The sequence below is a fragment of the Lithobates pipiens genome, unplaced genomic scaffold, assembly GCF_037356315.1.
Source record: "Lithobates pipiens isolate NorthernLeopardFrog02 unplaced genomic scaffold, aLitPip1_a1.2 Scaffold_30, whole genome shotgun sequence".
NCBI lineage: Eukaryota > Metazoa > Chordata > Amphibia > Anura > Ranidae > Lithobates > Lithobates pipiens.
Window position 1 is genome coordinate 96,117,727 of NW_027507791.1, and position 13,074 is coordinate 96,130,800.

A 13,074-nucleotide genomic window follows, 5' to 3' on the forward strand; every position below is an offset into this window, starting at 1 on the left:
GCTACTATAATGTGACTGATCTATTTGCCCAAAATCACATTTCCTAGTTGTACTTGTTTTCATTGCCAGGGACACAATGGCACAGTCAGCCTTCTTTCAACCATTCTTAGTAATTATTCATTTTAATTACAGTGGTTAAGCAGTGAAACAGTTAATCTGTGTGAATGGAGATGCTCCAGGAGCATCCTTGAAATTCTTATATTGGTGGATTGGTTCCTATAGCAACCACCTCCCATCTTTCACAAGGGACAAAATGTGCACCAACTTCACTGCTGTGCATTTTATAGCTGACAAGAGCAGAAACATATTGAATTCTCCCCTGGTGAACTAAAGTGGATGATAGAAACCATTGGCTTTATTCTGAAAATATCATCCATTCGCTATGTAATGAAACATAGGTACATATATCTCATATTTTGTTTATTAAATTATTACTGTGCTCATGCATGCGAACGTAGCATCTCTAGAGGTGCTAATCACAAAATGGACTCATTTTGTTTGGCCCAGAGCAAATATTTTGTTGCTCTAAGTACAGCAGTAACAATCATAACCAACTAATTTCATTCAAGGTAATAAGATTGGTTTACACTGGTGTTCTCAAAGAAAACATTATAAGATTACAGCACAAAGGTCCCCATTATCTGGAATCTGGAAGATGAAAGGACCCCGTAGACATGGGCACAAATGGATTCCAATGTGTGTTGGCACCAGACCTCCGCAGCCAATCAGTCTTGGGAGGGGCATCTGAATTTGGCATGTTGGATATTTTTCAACTGACGGTTATTTATTTCCCTGAAAAAGATATTACTGCTCTTACGCCTCCCTCATATAGGGCAGTATAGTGACAGGTTAGGATGATAAAGTAACAGATTAGGGCAGCATAGTGGCAGATTAGAGCAGTATAGTGGCAGGTTAGGGAAGTATAGTGGCAGTTTAGGGCTGACAGTGACAATGTGATAGTGTCCTCAGTTACTTATCCCATGGCTACTGTGTCCACTTGTCCCCTTTCCCCTTCTTCAACTTCGGGATTAGCCTGATTGAAGGAGTTTTCGGGAGGAGTAGAGAAGGCAGACACACCCCCAGACACACCAACTCCGACTGCCTCGGGAGATATTTAAAGTCCTGAGGGACAATGTAAACTAATTAGACAACAGGATAGTGGTACAGGCACTTTCCCTGGCATCATGGGCCCTCTGCTGATCCGATCATCAATGCAGATGGGCAGTACTTTTACAAAGCTGCAAAGAGGGGAAGTGCAGCTGTATGCAGAGCATTAATGGTTGAGTAGGGGGTGGTTGGCTTTGGGAGGGCACAACTAAAATCTGGGGGGGCATAGCCCACCCCAGCACCCCCAAAGATCCAGCCATGAGACGCAATAATTTTTATTGAAATGTCTTTTAAAAGATAATTCAGATGATCTTCTAACTTAAAGGAAACCTGTATTGAGAGACTATGGTGACCTTTTTTTCTAAATATATTTATTTGCCTGGCTGCGGTTCTAATCCAATAGCACTGATTTGGAACAAGTATGTGGATCAGTTCTGACCTCACTCAGATTTTTTTTATTTCAGGTCTGTGTCAGTGAAAGTTCCACATTAGCCCATTATCCAGATAACACTATATAATTTCTCTTGCCTGATGTATCAACAGGCTACCTGAAAGTTTAAAACATCAGGCTTCTTTTCCAGAACACCAGACTACAAAATATGCCTATTCTGCCTGATACAACCACTTTTAGAATTAGTCAATTTTTAATTTATACAAATATAAATTTGTGTTCTGCGCTAAGTGTATTCCATCCAAATAGCTACCCAAGTAAAACAATATAAGTTTAATAAAGATGGCCGCACACACTATACCTCACATAAAAATATACATACTAAATTCAAAGAAAAATGTGTTGTGCTCTCTAATAAAGTGTGGAGTGCTTTACATATTATAATACAGATATTTAAAAAGCATAATTAATGAAAACATCAATAAACAATATCAAAAAGTGAGAAATCAATAGTCCCAGAATTCTTAAAATTCATGCAACAGTCCAAATGGAGAAATGAATCCCAATGGAATATTAAAAGTGTGTACAAAAAATATAAGGTGCTCCTTATAAAACTGCAATCTTCTATAACTGTCACAAATGTAAAACTGCAATGTGGCAGACTGGGTAGTGGTGGTGGGGTCTGTATACTGCTTTGTATACAAATCACTCTCTTCTATCTGCTGTCATATTTTGATTGGCTCATTGCTCTTCTCACTTCACAGATCGAAAGGAAACCTGTACTGTTCTAATCCAACTGCTTCAGTACTTGGAGTCACCAACCGGATCAGGCATGCAGATTAGCTGTTCTGACTTTTTCTGACCCGCATACTTGTTTTGGGTCAGAAGGAGGCCCCAAGGCGCACCATCTCAGTGCAGGTTTCCCGCCTTGTTCACAAAGGCCTCAGGTAGTTTTAAAGCAATCTGTACAGGAAGCAACTTTTTATTTATGTCTTATTAATTGTGTATGGTGTGTAAAAGAGCTAAACATAAAGAACATGCTGTGAAGTGCTAAAATTATCTAAAATAATAGAATTTATAGTTAACTTACAGCAGTAACAAAACTATAAAAAAATGCCTCTTGCTCTGTAGTCAAGGCCTCCTGATTAGAGAGCTCCATGTGTCCCTAATACTAGGCCAAGCGACCCATGGACTCCCAATACTATGGCACCTCTGTCCACCTTTTGCCACCTCATGACCCATGTTATTAGCCCATCATTGTTTTGGGTAACCAATAAACTCAGGAGAAGGGAGTGGGCAGACAGGGAAGGCAACCAAAAAGATGACTGCATGTCTGAGCCCTGTACTGAAAGGGTGTTCAGACATCCTAAAACCTGGAGGAGCGTTTAACGCATAGTAAGTGTGTATATGTTAGCTGTTATACAGCCATGGTTTTGCTTTAAAGGTGTTCCTGGTGAGAACTATACCTATATCTGAGACCTCCTCCTTTTACTGCTAGATGATACTGTGATTTCAAATCTTCCCTGCTGCACTCTAGATACACATTCATTTTAATATAATACCAAACCTATGTGCACTTTTATTATTTTATATTGATTTGTATTTATTTTATTTTTTGAGAAGTTGAAGTAAGTTCTATATTTCTCTGTTTATGGTTCATGTACATTAATGTTAGTCTTATGTATGCCTGTAAAACAAAATAGAAAATGGGTAAATGGTATATATATCTACATATGATGCATCTTGGTGTTCAAAATAAGACTTAAAATTGCAAAAAAAAGAGTAATATTGTAATTTTTTGCAATTCTGGTAATCCAAAATAAACGTCATCCAGATCTAGAATAGTAATGAATAACAGATTTGCACCAATTCCCACCTGCTTTTGTGATAAATACAAATTAACTATGTTTTCTAAACTAGTATGTTCTGTTTGTCAATGGTTTTGTTCTCAGTTTTGGGAATTTCCTGCAATAGTTTTAGGACTGGCGAGACATTACCAGTGAATATATCTTTTGGGACAAAATTAAAGAAAGGATTGATACTTTCAGAATGATTTTCCTAGCAATGTGACATGGTCACGCATAACACTTAAAGCTGAATTAAACCTTAAACATGAAAAAATCTCTAACTTTGGCGCAATATGTCCAAAATAAAATGTTTTGGTTGGAGTAATGCCGTGTACACACGATCGGAATTTCAGCCAGCAAAAGACTGATGAGAGCTTTTCGGAAAATGCGACAGTGTGTACGCTCCATCAGAATTTAGCTGTCCGAATTTCCGCCAGCAAAAAATTGATAGCATGTTCTCAATTTTCCTGACGGTAAAACTTTCTATCGGAAATTCCGATCGTGTGTATGCAATTCCGACATGCCAAAACTCATGCATGCTCAGATTCAACTACTAGATGGAAGCTATTTGCTACTGGGTATTGAACTTCCTTTTTCTAGTCCCATCGTACGTGTTGTACATCACCGTGTTCTTGGCGGTCCGAATTTGGTGTGACCGCGTGTAGGCAAGATAGTTTGAGTGTAATTCTGTCGGAATTCCGTTGGGAAAACCATCAGAGCTTTTTCTGACGAGAATTCCGATCATCTGTACGCGCCATTAGGCTTTAAGAACACACTCACAATGTGCTGATTAGCTCCTAGTAAGCAGCTAGCCATACACATGCAAAATATTCTCAGTATGTTTGATAATTTGACAAATGTTGTTTGAAAGTGCTTCAAATATTTGTTTGCTTTTTAACATTTGATTTTGGAATGAATGTAAATTCCTGAATGAAAACCACATACACTGTTAGTTGGTTAGTTTGAAAAAATGTTTCCATCCCACTCCTTTGAGTTTTCTCATCACTGCATTAAAAAATGAACGTTGATTTGACCCACTAACAATTAGAAAACTGACCTTTCTTTAAAAATGTAAACCTAATTCTACTAGTGTAAGGTCAGCTTTAGTTTTTTCTAGTGTAAGTTTCTTTACGCTCAAGAAATATCTAGCACTTTACATTCAAAACATTTTCGCATCACTATGGTCAAAAATGAATGTTGATGTGACCCCCCACTAATAATTAGAATATTAAGCAACTTTTCTTAAAATGAAAAACTTACAAGGGATTGATTTACTAAAGGCAAAAAGACAGTACACTTTGCAAGTGCAGTTGCGCCAGAGCTTAGTAAATAAGCAGAAGCTCTGCTGACTTCCATTATCCAATCATGTGCAAGCAAAAATGCTATTTTTAAAAAAAATATATCTTTCCTGCAAGTGATTGAGTGCTCTTTGCAAATTGAAGCCTTACCTCATTTACTAAGCTTTGGAGCAACTACACTTGCAGAGGGCAACTACACTTTGCAAAGTGCACAGTCTATTTGGCTTTCAACCCCAAAGTCTTTTAGTGTATGGCCAGCTTTAGTGCTGATGTGCAAGAGATTTGAGGAGTCTGTTTTCACCACAAATTCAGGTAAATTATTTAATTGATGTCTATATACCTGCAGATTTAAATGATAAGCAAATACATTGTTTTCTGCAATTGTCCATTAGTAACAATAATCAGATGGTATCATGCAGCACATATAAGGCTCAATTCACAAAGCTTTAACAAAAGGATAAGAATCTTCAATTCATCCAAATGACTGTAATTTTCACATCTCTTTGGGCTGAAAATAGCTGTTCCTTTTTTTTTTAAGGATGCTTAATGCTAGCTTTGTGAATTGAGCCTATAATTCTGCAAGATTTATACAGATAACTCAGATTTATGAAAGGATTATATTATAAGGCTTGTTACATATGGTGATTTTTAATTATTCCTGTCAAGTTTAAAAGAAATAAGCCTTGAAATAGCAATGAACCATTAAGCAATGAGCAATGCATGCCCAGTTCAGGCCACATTTATGGCACCAGCTCTGTGCCGTGATAAAGTGACTTCCATGTGCATGAGTGGTGTCATTGTGGCCCAGCCATTTAAGCAAGTGGCTGGCATTGGGGACACTCAGAAGGCAGGAGAAGGCAGAAGCGTTGGCGGGGGACCATAGAAAAGGAGGATCAGGGCTGCTCTATACAAAGCCATTCCACAGATCAGGTAATTATAACATGTTTGCTATTTTAAAAGAAAAAAACAAAAAAACCTTTACAATTACTTTAATAATAGCGAAAACTGTATTTCATTCATCTTGGTAAGGAAACTTCTATGTTTTGCCAGGGCTTTTCTGTAAAAAAAAAAAGACATAATAACATGAGCCCAAGGAAGAGTAGGTCTAAATCACTGGTCCAGAAAAGCTAAGTAATAAAAATCAATGTCAACTGATAATCAGGCATTCATCCATGCAATTAGTATATCTAAACACCGGGATTTTTTTTAATCTGTGCTTTTCTATATGTCTGTGTGTCATTTGTTTGGAATAGAAAATTAGTGATTTCTGAAGCATGCCTTACTCAACCATGATTTCATGAAACAGGGTTCCTCCAGAAGTTGCTAAGGGTTCCTTGAGCAGTGGCAGACTAACCGCTTCCAGACCGCCCACCACATATATACTGCGGCAGGGCAACCCGGCTGCGCAAAATCACGTGCCTGTACGTCATTTTGTGCATGCGATCTGGGATTCATGCCACTGGAATGCTGCTCCCACTGCCATTGGCCAATCGGGACCCACCAATTGTTTGAAAGAAAGGTAGAATGGAGGTCTGTCTATAAAAACAAGGCAGATCGCTGTTCTGTCAGGGAGTAAAAGAGAGATCTTGTGTGTCTGCTAAGCAGAAACACGGATCTCTTTTAATCCAGTGCATTCTCTCCCCCACAGGTTAGAAATCATTTATAGAGAACACTTAACCCCTTGATCGCCCCTGGTGTTAACCCCTTCCCTGCCAGTGTCATTTATACATATCAGTGTATTTTTTTTTTAGCACTGATTGCTGTATTGCTGTCACTGGTCCCCAAGAAGTGTCACTTGGTGTTATATTTGTCTGCCACAATGTCACAGTCCCATTAAAAATTGCTGATCGCTGCCATTGCTAGTAAAAACAATAAAAAAAAAAGTCCATAAAAATAATCCATAGTTTGTAGACGCTATAACTTTTGTGCAAACCAATCAATGTAAGTTTATTGGGATTTTTTTTTTACCAAAAATATGTACCGGAATACATATTGGCCTAAATTGATGAAGAAATTCAACATTTTTTGGGTGCATTTTATAGCAGAAAGTAAAGAAATATTGTTTTTTTTTTCAAAATTGTTGGTCTATTTTTGTTTACAGAGCAAAAAAAAATGCAGAGGTGATCTTTTCAGATCAAAAACGCAGAGGTGAATTTTATTGGGGGGTCGTACTACCGTGCAATTGTCAGTTAAAGCAACGCAGTGCCATATCACAAAAATCGGCCTGGTCAGGAAGGGGATAAAACCTTCCGGAGCTGAAGTGTTTAACCACTTGCTTACTGGGCACTTAAACCCCCCTCAGTCCCAGACCAATTTTCAGCTTTCAGCGCTGATGCACTTTGAGTGACAATTACGCGGTCATACAACACTGTACCCAAATGAAATTTTTATCATTTTTTTCCCACAAATAGAGCTTTCTTTTGGTGGTATTTAGTTACAGCTCGGAGTTTTATTTTTTGCTAAACAAACAAAAAAAGATGCAAAAAAAAAAAAAAAATCATGTTTTAATAGTTTGTTATAAAATTTTGCAAACGGGTCATTTTTCTCCTTCATTGAAGTGCGCTGATTAGGCGGCACTGATAGGCTGCATTGGTGGGCACTGATGGGCTGCATTGGTGGGCACTGATGGGCTGCATTGGTGGGCACTGATAGGCTGCACTGGTGGGCACTGATAGGCATAGTTAAGGCGGCACTAATAGGCACAGATAAGGCGGCACCGATGGGCACAGATAAGGCGGCACTGATGGGCAAAGATGGGCACAGATAAGATGGCACGGATGGGTGGCACGGATAAGTGGCACGGATGGGTGGCACGGATGGGCACTGATAGGTACCACAGATAGATGGGACTGATGGGCACTGATAGGTGGCACTGATAGGTGGCTCTGATAGGAGGCACTGCTGGGCACTGATGGGCGGCACTGCTGGGCACTGATGGACGGCACTGCTGGGCACTGATGGGCGGCACTGGGGTGCAGCACCTTTGAGGCAGATTTTGGGTGGCACTGTGGGTGGCACTGCTGGGTGGCACTGTGGGTGGCACTGTGGGCACTGCTGGGTGGCACTGTGGGCACTATGGGCACTGCTGGGTGGCACTGACAGGGGGGCACTTACTTTATTTCAGGATGGCACTGCGGGTGGCAGGTGGGCACTGGCAGGGGGCAGGTGTCCGCTTAAATTGCTGGCCGTGATCGGGACTGATGTCCCGAACACGGCCGCCGGCGATCGGCTTTTTTTTTTTCTCCTCGCGCTGTCAGCGCGAGGAGGAATACTAGCCGATTACCGGCTCCGTTTTATCACATGATCAGCTGTCATTGGCTGACAGCTGATCACGTGATAAGGGGTCGGGATCGACCCCTTACACGGATCGGTGATCAGGCGAGTCTCACGGACTCGCCGATCACAGAGCGCGTCGCGCGCGCCCCTCAGGGGGCGCGCAGGCCGCTCGTATCCGGGACGACGTCAATAGACGTCGTCCCGGAAATGTGGGTCCGCGCTGTTGCCGTCATTTTGTAATAGCGCGGTACCCAAGTGGTTAATCTACTGCCTATAGTTGCCTGCATAGTTCCAGCACCAACATTACTTGGCAGAGCCTTTGACTCTGACCCCACATTCTTTTACTTATGATAACAACCACAACTTGCTTATTGTACAAATGTACAGTGAACTCTTGATTTTATAGATTTTAGTGAGGGTTCAGTGAAAGCTGAAAATTATTTCAAGACTTTCTCCGTAGTAAAAAGGTTGAGAAAGGCTGTCCTAAGCAATGGACTATACCAGTAATGGCAAACCTTGGCACCCCAGATGTTTTGGAACTATATTTCCCATGATGCTTATGCATTCTGCAATGTAGTTGAGCATCATGGGAAATGTAGTTCCAAAACATCTGGGGTGCCAAGGTTCGCCATCACTGGACTATACTGTGGTTTCCAAAGTTACCAAAAAGGAAAAATCCTATGTTGGGTTCCAGCCATGCAGGTAGCATAGGCTTACTATAGTCTTTATGACCAGTAGTTTTAGCCTGCATAATTCATGAAGATATTTGTTTTCATCAGAAGAAATCCTAAAAAAAGAACTGTGGCCACAAATTACAAGATAAAAGTAATAGCCCATTAAAAAAATAAAATGACAAAATCAGCTATTGCTGATGGTGGTGTCTGGGACCAGCAGGAGCACTGAGAGCGCAGTGCTGGAGGGAATTGTTTTATAGTTAAGTCTGTCATAATGTGCTAATATGCGGTGCATACTAGCACGTTATAGCATAAACCACCGGGGGGGACATTTAATTTAAAAAAAGCAGAGTTTATTTCAGCCTTAGTTGCAAAGAGGTGTATGCTACCTCCTGGGTCTCTCTATTCTGTTTAGAATTTACTGGTTCACTGAATGCCAATAGTATACCTTTTGCTATACTCCGGTGCAACAAGGGGAGAGATACAGCCACTCTGTCTGCCTCTCCTCTCCCCTTCCCATTCACAGAAAGCTGTGCATTTTGTGAGAGGGTTTTCAGAATGCAAAGCACTCTGTGATTGGGCAAGGGGAGCATAAAGTTGGGCAGTGCAGCTGCAAACAGTATGGCTGTATAGGACACATGTTGCTGGGTTGTCAGAGCACTGAAAGTATCCCTATTCTATCATCACTTAGTAAAACAGTAAATTGTAAAAGACAACAGAAAGAACCCTAAGGTGGCATGCACCTTGTTGCACTTAACTCCTTGCGTGCAAGTAGATTTGCAAGCAGATTTTTTCCTAGAGTTTTTTTTTTTTTTTAAATACAGTTCAGTGGGGAGAGGGTTGTTTAATAAGGCTTATAGAGCAACAATAAAAAATACACAATTCATTTAAATAATATCCTGAGGGTGCACTGCTCTTCAAATGCCAGTGCATGAGGGATATACGCCCACAAAAGTGATAATAATAAAAAAAAAAGAGCCACTAAATGACAGTTATGAGTGCCTATCCTGGGGATCCCAGGTGATGTAATTGACCACATATGGTCATGTTTATAAGTGGTCAGTGATGACAGTCAGCATCCCTGTCATTTGCGGCAAGAAACAGACAGGAAAGGAGTGTGACGCGGGTCGTCAGACGTTGCTCATAGCGATAAACAATGGGTTTAAATTGGTGCAAGACATGATTGACAGTTTTTTTAGTTTTTTTTTTACCAAAATCCTTTTAATACAGTGTATAGTGTGTCTTTTTGTAGATGAGTAACAAAGGGTACTGTGTATCCCATACCTATTGACGTTGGGGCAGATATCTGGAGTTTACCTTTATCCTAAGGAATACATTCAGATTATGATAAATTCCCATTTCCTTGCTGATCACTACACTCACTGGGACAGGTGTGTGGGATAGAGGCCATTTTTCCTCATCAATATGGGAGCAAGGTGCTATGCCAGTTGAGGGCACATGGCCTGGTAAGATTAAGGAGGCGAGGGGAGGGTGGTATCCTACATTCATTGTCCCTCCCTTTCCTGACCAACCAGATTTGTTTTGGATTTTTTTTTTATGTTGGGTTCCCACTTAAAAAGCCACGCCAGAACTCTTACAAGGATAAGGGTCTGCTATAGATTTTGAGAGGGTCCTTGTGCCATTTTTTATTTCATTTTTTGCTTGAGGTCCTACTTAAAAATCCATACAAGACCCTTATCCAGGCATGCAACCTGGGAGACTAGTAAAAGAGTGGTCAGAGAGCACCCCCCTCACCGCCCCTTCTCATCCTCAAACATACAAGGCCACTTTCCCAGCAGAAAAAAAACTGCATTGAGTTCCTCATAAAATCAATACTAGACCTTTATTCTAGATAGGGGCCTGATATGGATTTTGAAGGGGAACCCCATGCAAAAAATTTAAAATAAATGACATGGGGTCCTCCACCAAAATCCATAGCAGACTCTTATCCAGACATACAGCCTTGCAAGCCTGGGAAAAAGAGGGGCAGTGTGCATATGTCCCCATCCTGAACTATACCAGACTACATACCCTACCAGACCTCCCTGTTGAGGAGGACACGGGCCTTCTACCCACATGACTGGTCTGAAGGAAATAGTTATTGCATTCTGAATTTCCCCTGTAGGATAAGTGGGCACCTTACACAAATAAGTGGTACATAAGTATCCCTTGTTACTAAAAAAAAATGCAAATAGAGCAAACAATCCATTGAAAAAGTAAAAAAATATTAAAAAATTCCATGATGTAAATCCAATGTCAATGTGATTGTAGGTTCATTGTCAAGTGCAATGAACTGGACAATGCCTTGACAACTGGATACATCAAAATTTTGAAGACTTTGAGGCCACTTAACACAAACAAATACATTTTTTTTTTTGTGGCTGAGTAGGCAGTTAAATGTTTAGTAGGGGAACAATTAGTATTATTCCCTACCTGCGCAGTTGGATGAAGAAATATAATAAAAAAAAGTGTAATAAAAATTTAGTCTAATGGAGCCGCCCGTTCTAAAGTTGTGATAAACTAATAAGTGAAAGTATGTGTGTGATGAACCGCGCTCCCTGTGGGTTAATACCTTTATTTAAAATGCATACAGTGCAAATTAAAAATGTACAACCACCGGATTCATTCCAGTGGAAAGTTGATTAAACACTAACACCCCTTTCACACTGGGGCACTTTGCAGGCGATACATTGCTAAAAATAGCGCCTGCAAAGCACCCTGAAAGAGCTGCTCCTGTGTCTCCAATGTAAAGAGCTGCTTCTGTGTCTTCAATGTGAAACCCCTTTTCGGCTGCCAGCGGGGGTAAAAGCGACCCCGCTAGCGGCCGAATAGCACCAAAAAATTGACTGTAAAGCACTGCTAAAAATAGCGCCGCTTTACCACGGACGCACCCACCATCCCAGTGTGAAAGAGGCTTATATGAAAAGTGTACATAAACTGTGATCAAACATATAAATTCCATCAACTTGATAAGAATCACAAAACAATAATGTCCAAATAACCAAGATAAAGAATATAGTTTAAGTGCAAAGTAGCTCATCAGACATTTTCTAGTGAGAAGGTGACTTAATTTAATCCAATGAATGGGTGACTGTAGGAATCCTCCACCAACACCAAGCACTCAGCCTACTGACCAGATGGAGATGATCCCTATTACAGAGATCATAACAGCTTTGGAAAATTAGATATTTCTGGACATCCGTCTCAGCAAGACTGGTGTTACTTCTGATCGATTATTTAAGTAAAGATGGCCACACATATCTGGGTCAGACATGGGTGTGGTTGAGCGTGATGCGTCGCTTACGCCCACAGTGGAACGCAGGTGGAGCACATATATATGTGTTGCCATCTCTGTGGCCATTGCTGAGGCAGATGTCCAGAAATATCTAATTTTCCAAAGCTGTTATGATCTCTGTAATAGGGATCATCTCCATCTGGTGAGTAGGCTGAGTGCCTGGTGTTGGTGGAGGATTCCTACAGTCATCCATTCATTGGATTAATGAAGTCACCTTCTCACTGGAAAATGTCTGATGAGCAGCTTTGGACTTAAACTATATTCTTTATCTTGGTAATTTGGACATTGTTTTGTGATTCTTATCAAGTTGATGGAATTTGTAGGTTTGATCGCAGTTTATGTACACTTGTGTTTATCATTTAGTGTTTGACTTTCATTGGAGTGAATCCGGTGGTTGTACATTTTTATTTTGCACTGTATGCACTTTAAATTAAGGTATTAACCCACAGGGAGCGCGGTTCATCAAACACATACATTCACTTTCATATAGCAGTTAAAGGAAACAATGTAAATAACCCTGGGAGAAAATTTTAATTTCAAGGCAACAAAAACACAGATCTTCCATCATATCTAAGAAACTCTTTGATCATCCAATGGAATCTGGAATCACTTGATGATTGTAAATAGGTGATTGTCCTGCCAGAGTTCCTGGCTCTCGCACTATTCCCACTGGCAATGATGCTGTTTTTGCCTTTGCTGCCACTGGGTGTTGAAAGCTTGCACCAAATGTCTACAGCAGGTGGGTGGGGCTTTGAAGAAGCGTGTTGGTTAATTTTCCACCAGTATCAACATAAAACAAAGTATAAGAACAGTTTGGGATTTAGCATATACATGTATAGCCGTTAAGCCTAAAGCCAACCACTTGTTTTGTTTCCAATACAATAGAAAAGAGTTAAACACACAGGGGTCTATTTACTAAAGCTGGCGAATGCAACATCGAGCTCACTTCTGCATAGAAACCAATCAGCTTTCATGTTTTGTTGCCAAAGCTTAAATGAACAAGCAGAGGATAGGTGATTGTTTTATATGCAGAAGTGAGCCTTATTTTGCACTCTCCAGCTTTAGTGAATAAACCCCACAATATTTATGGCTGTTATTGTCTATGCTGGGAAGTGGTTGTGGTTAACCATAGAGACAGTCTCTTAATTGGGGGTAGAAGTAAAATCCTAAAAGCAGGGCAAATTTG

The 13,074-nt window shown here is 40.4% G+C and overlaps 1 protein-coding gene across 1 annotated transcript in view; it reads left to right on the forward strand.

The window, feature by feature from the left end:
- Positions 1 to 13,074, forward strand: part of RAB15 (RAB15, member RAS oncogene family) — a 119,022-nt gene that overhangs the window by 78,732 nt on the left and 27,216 nt on the right. The window lies entirely within an intron of this gene.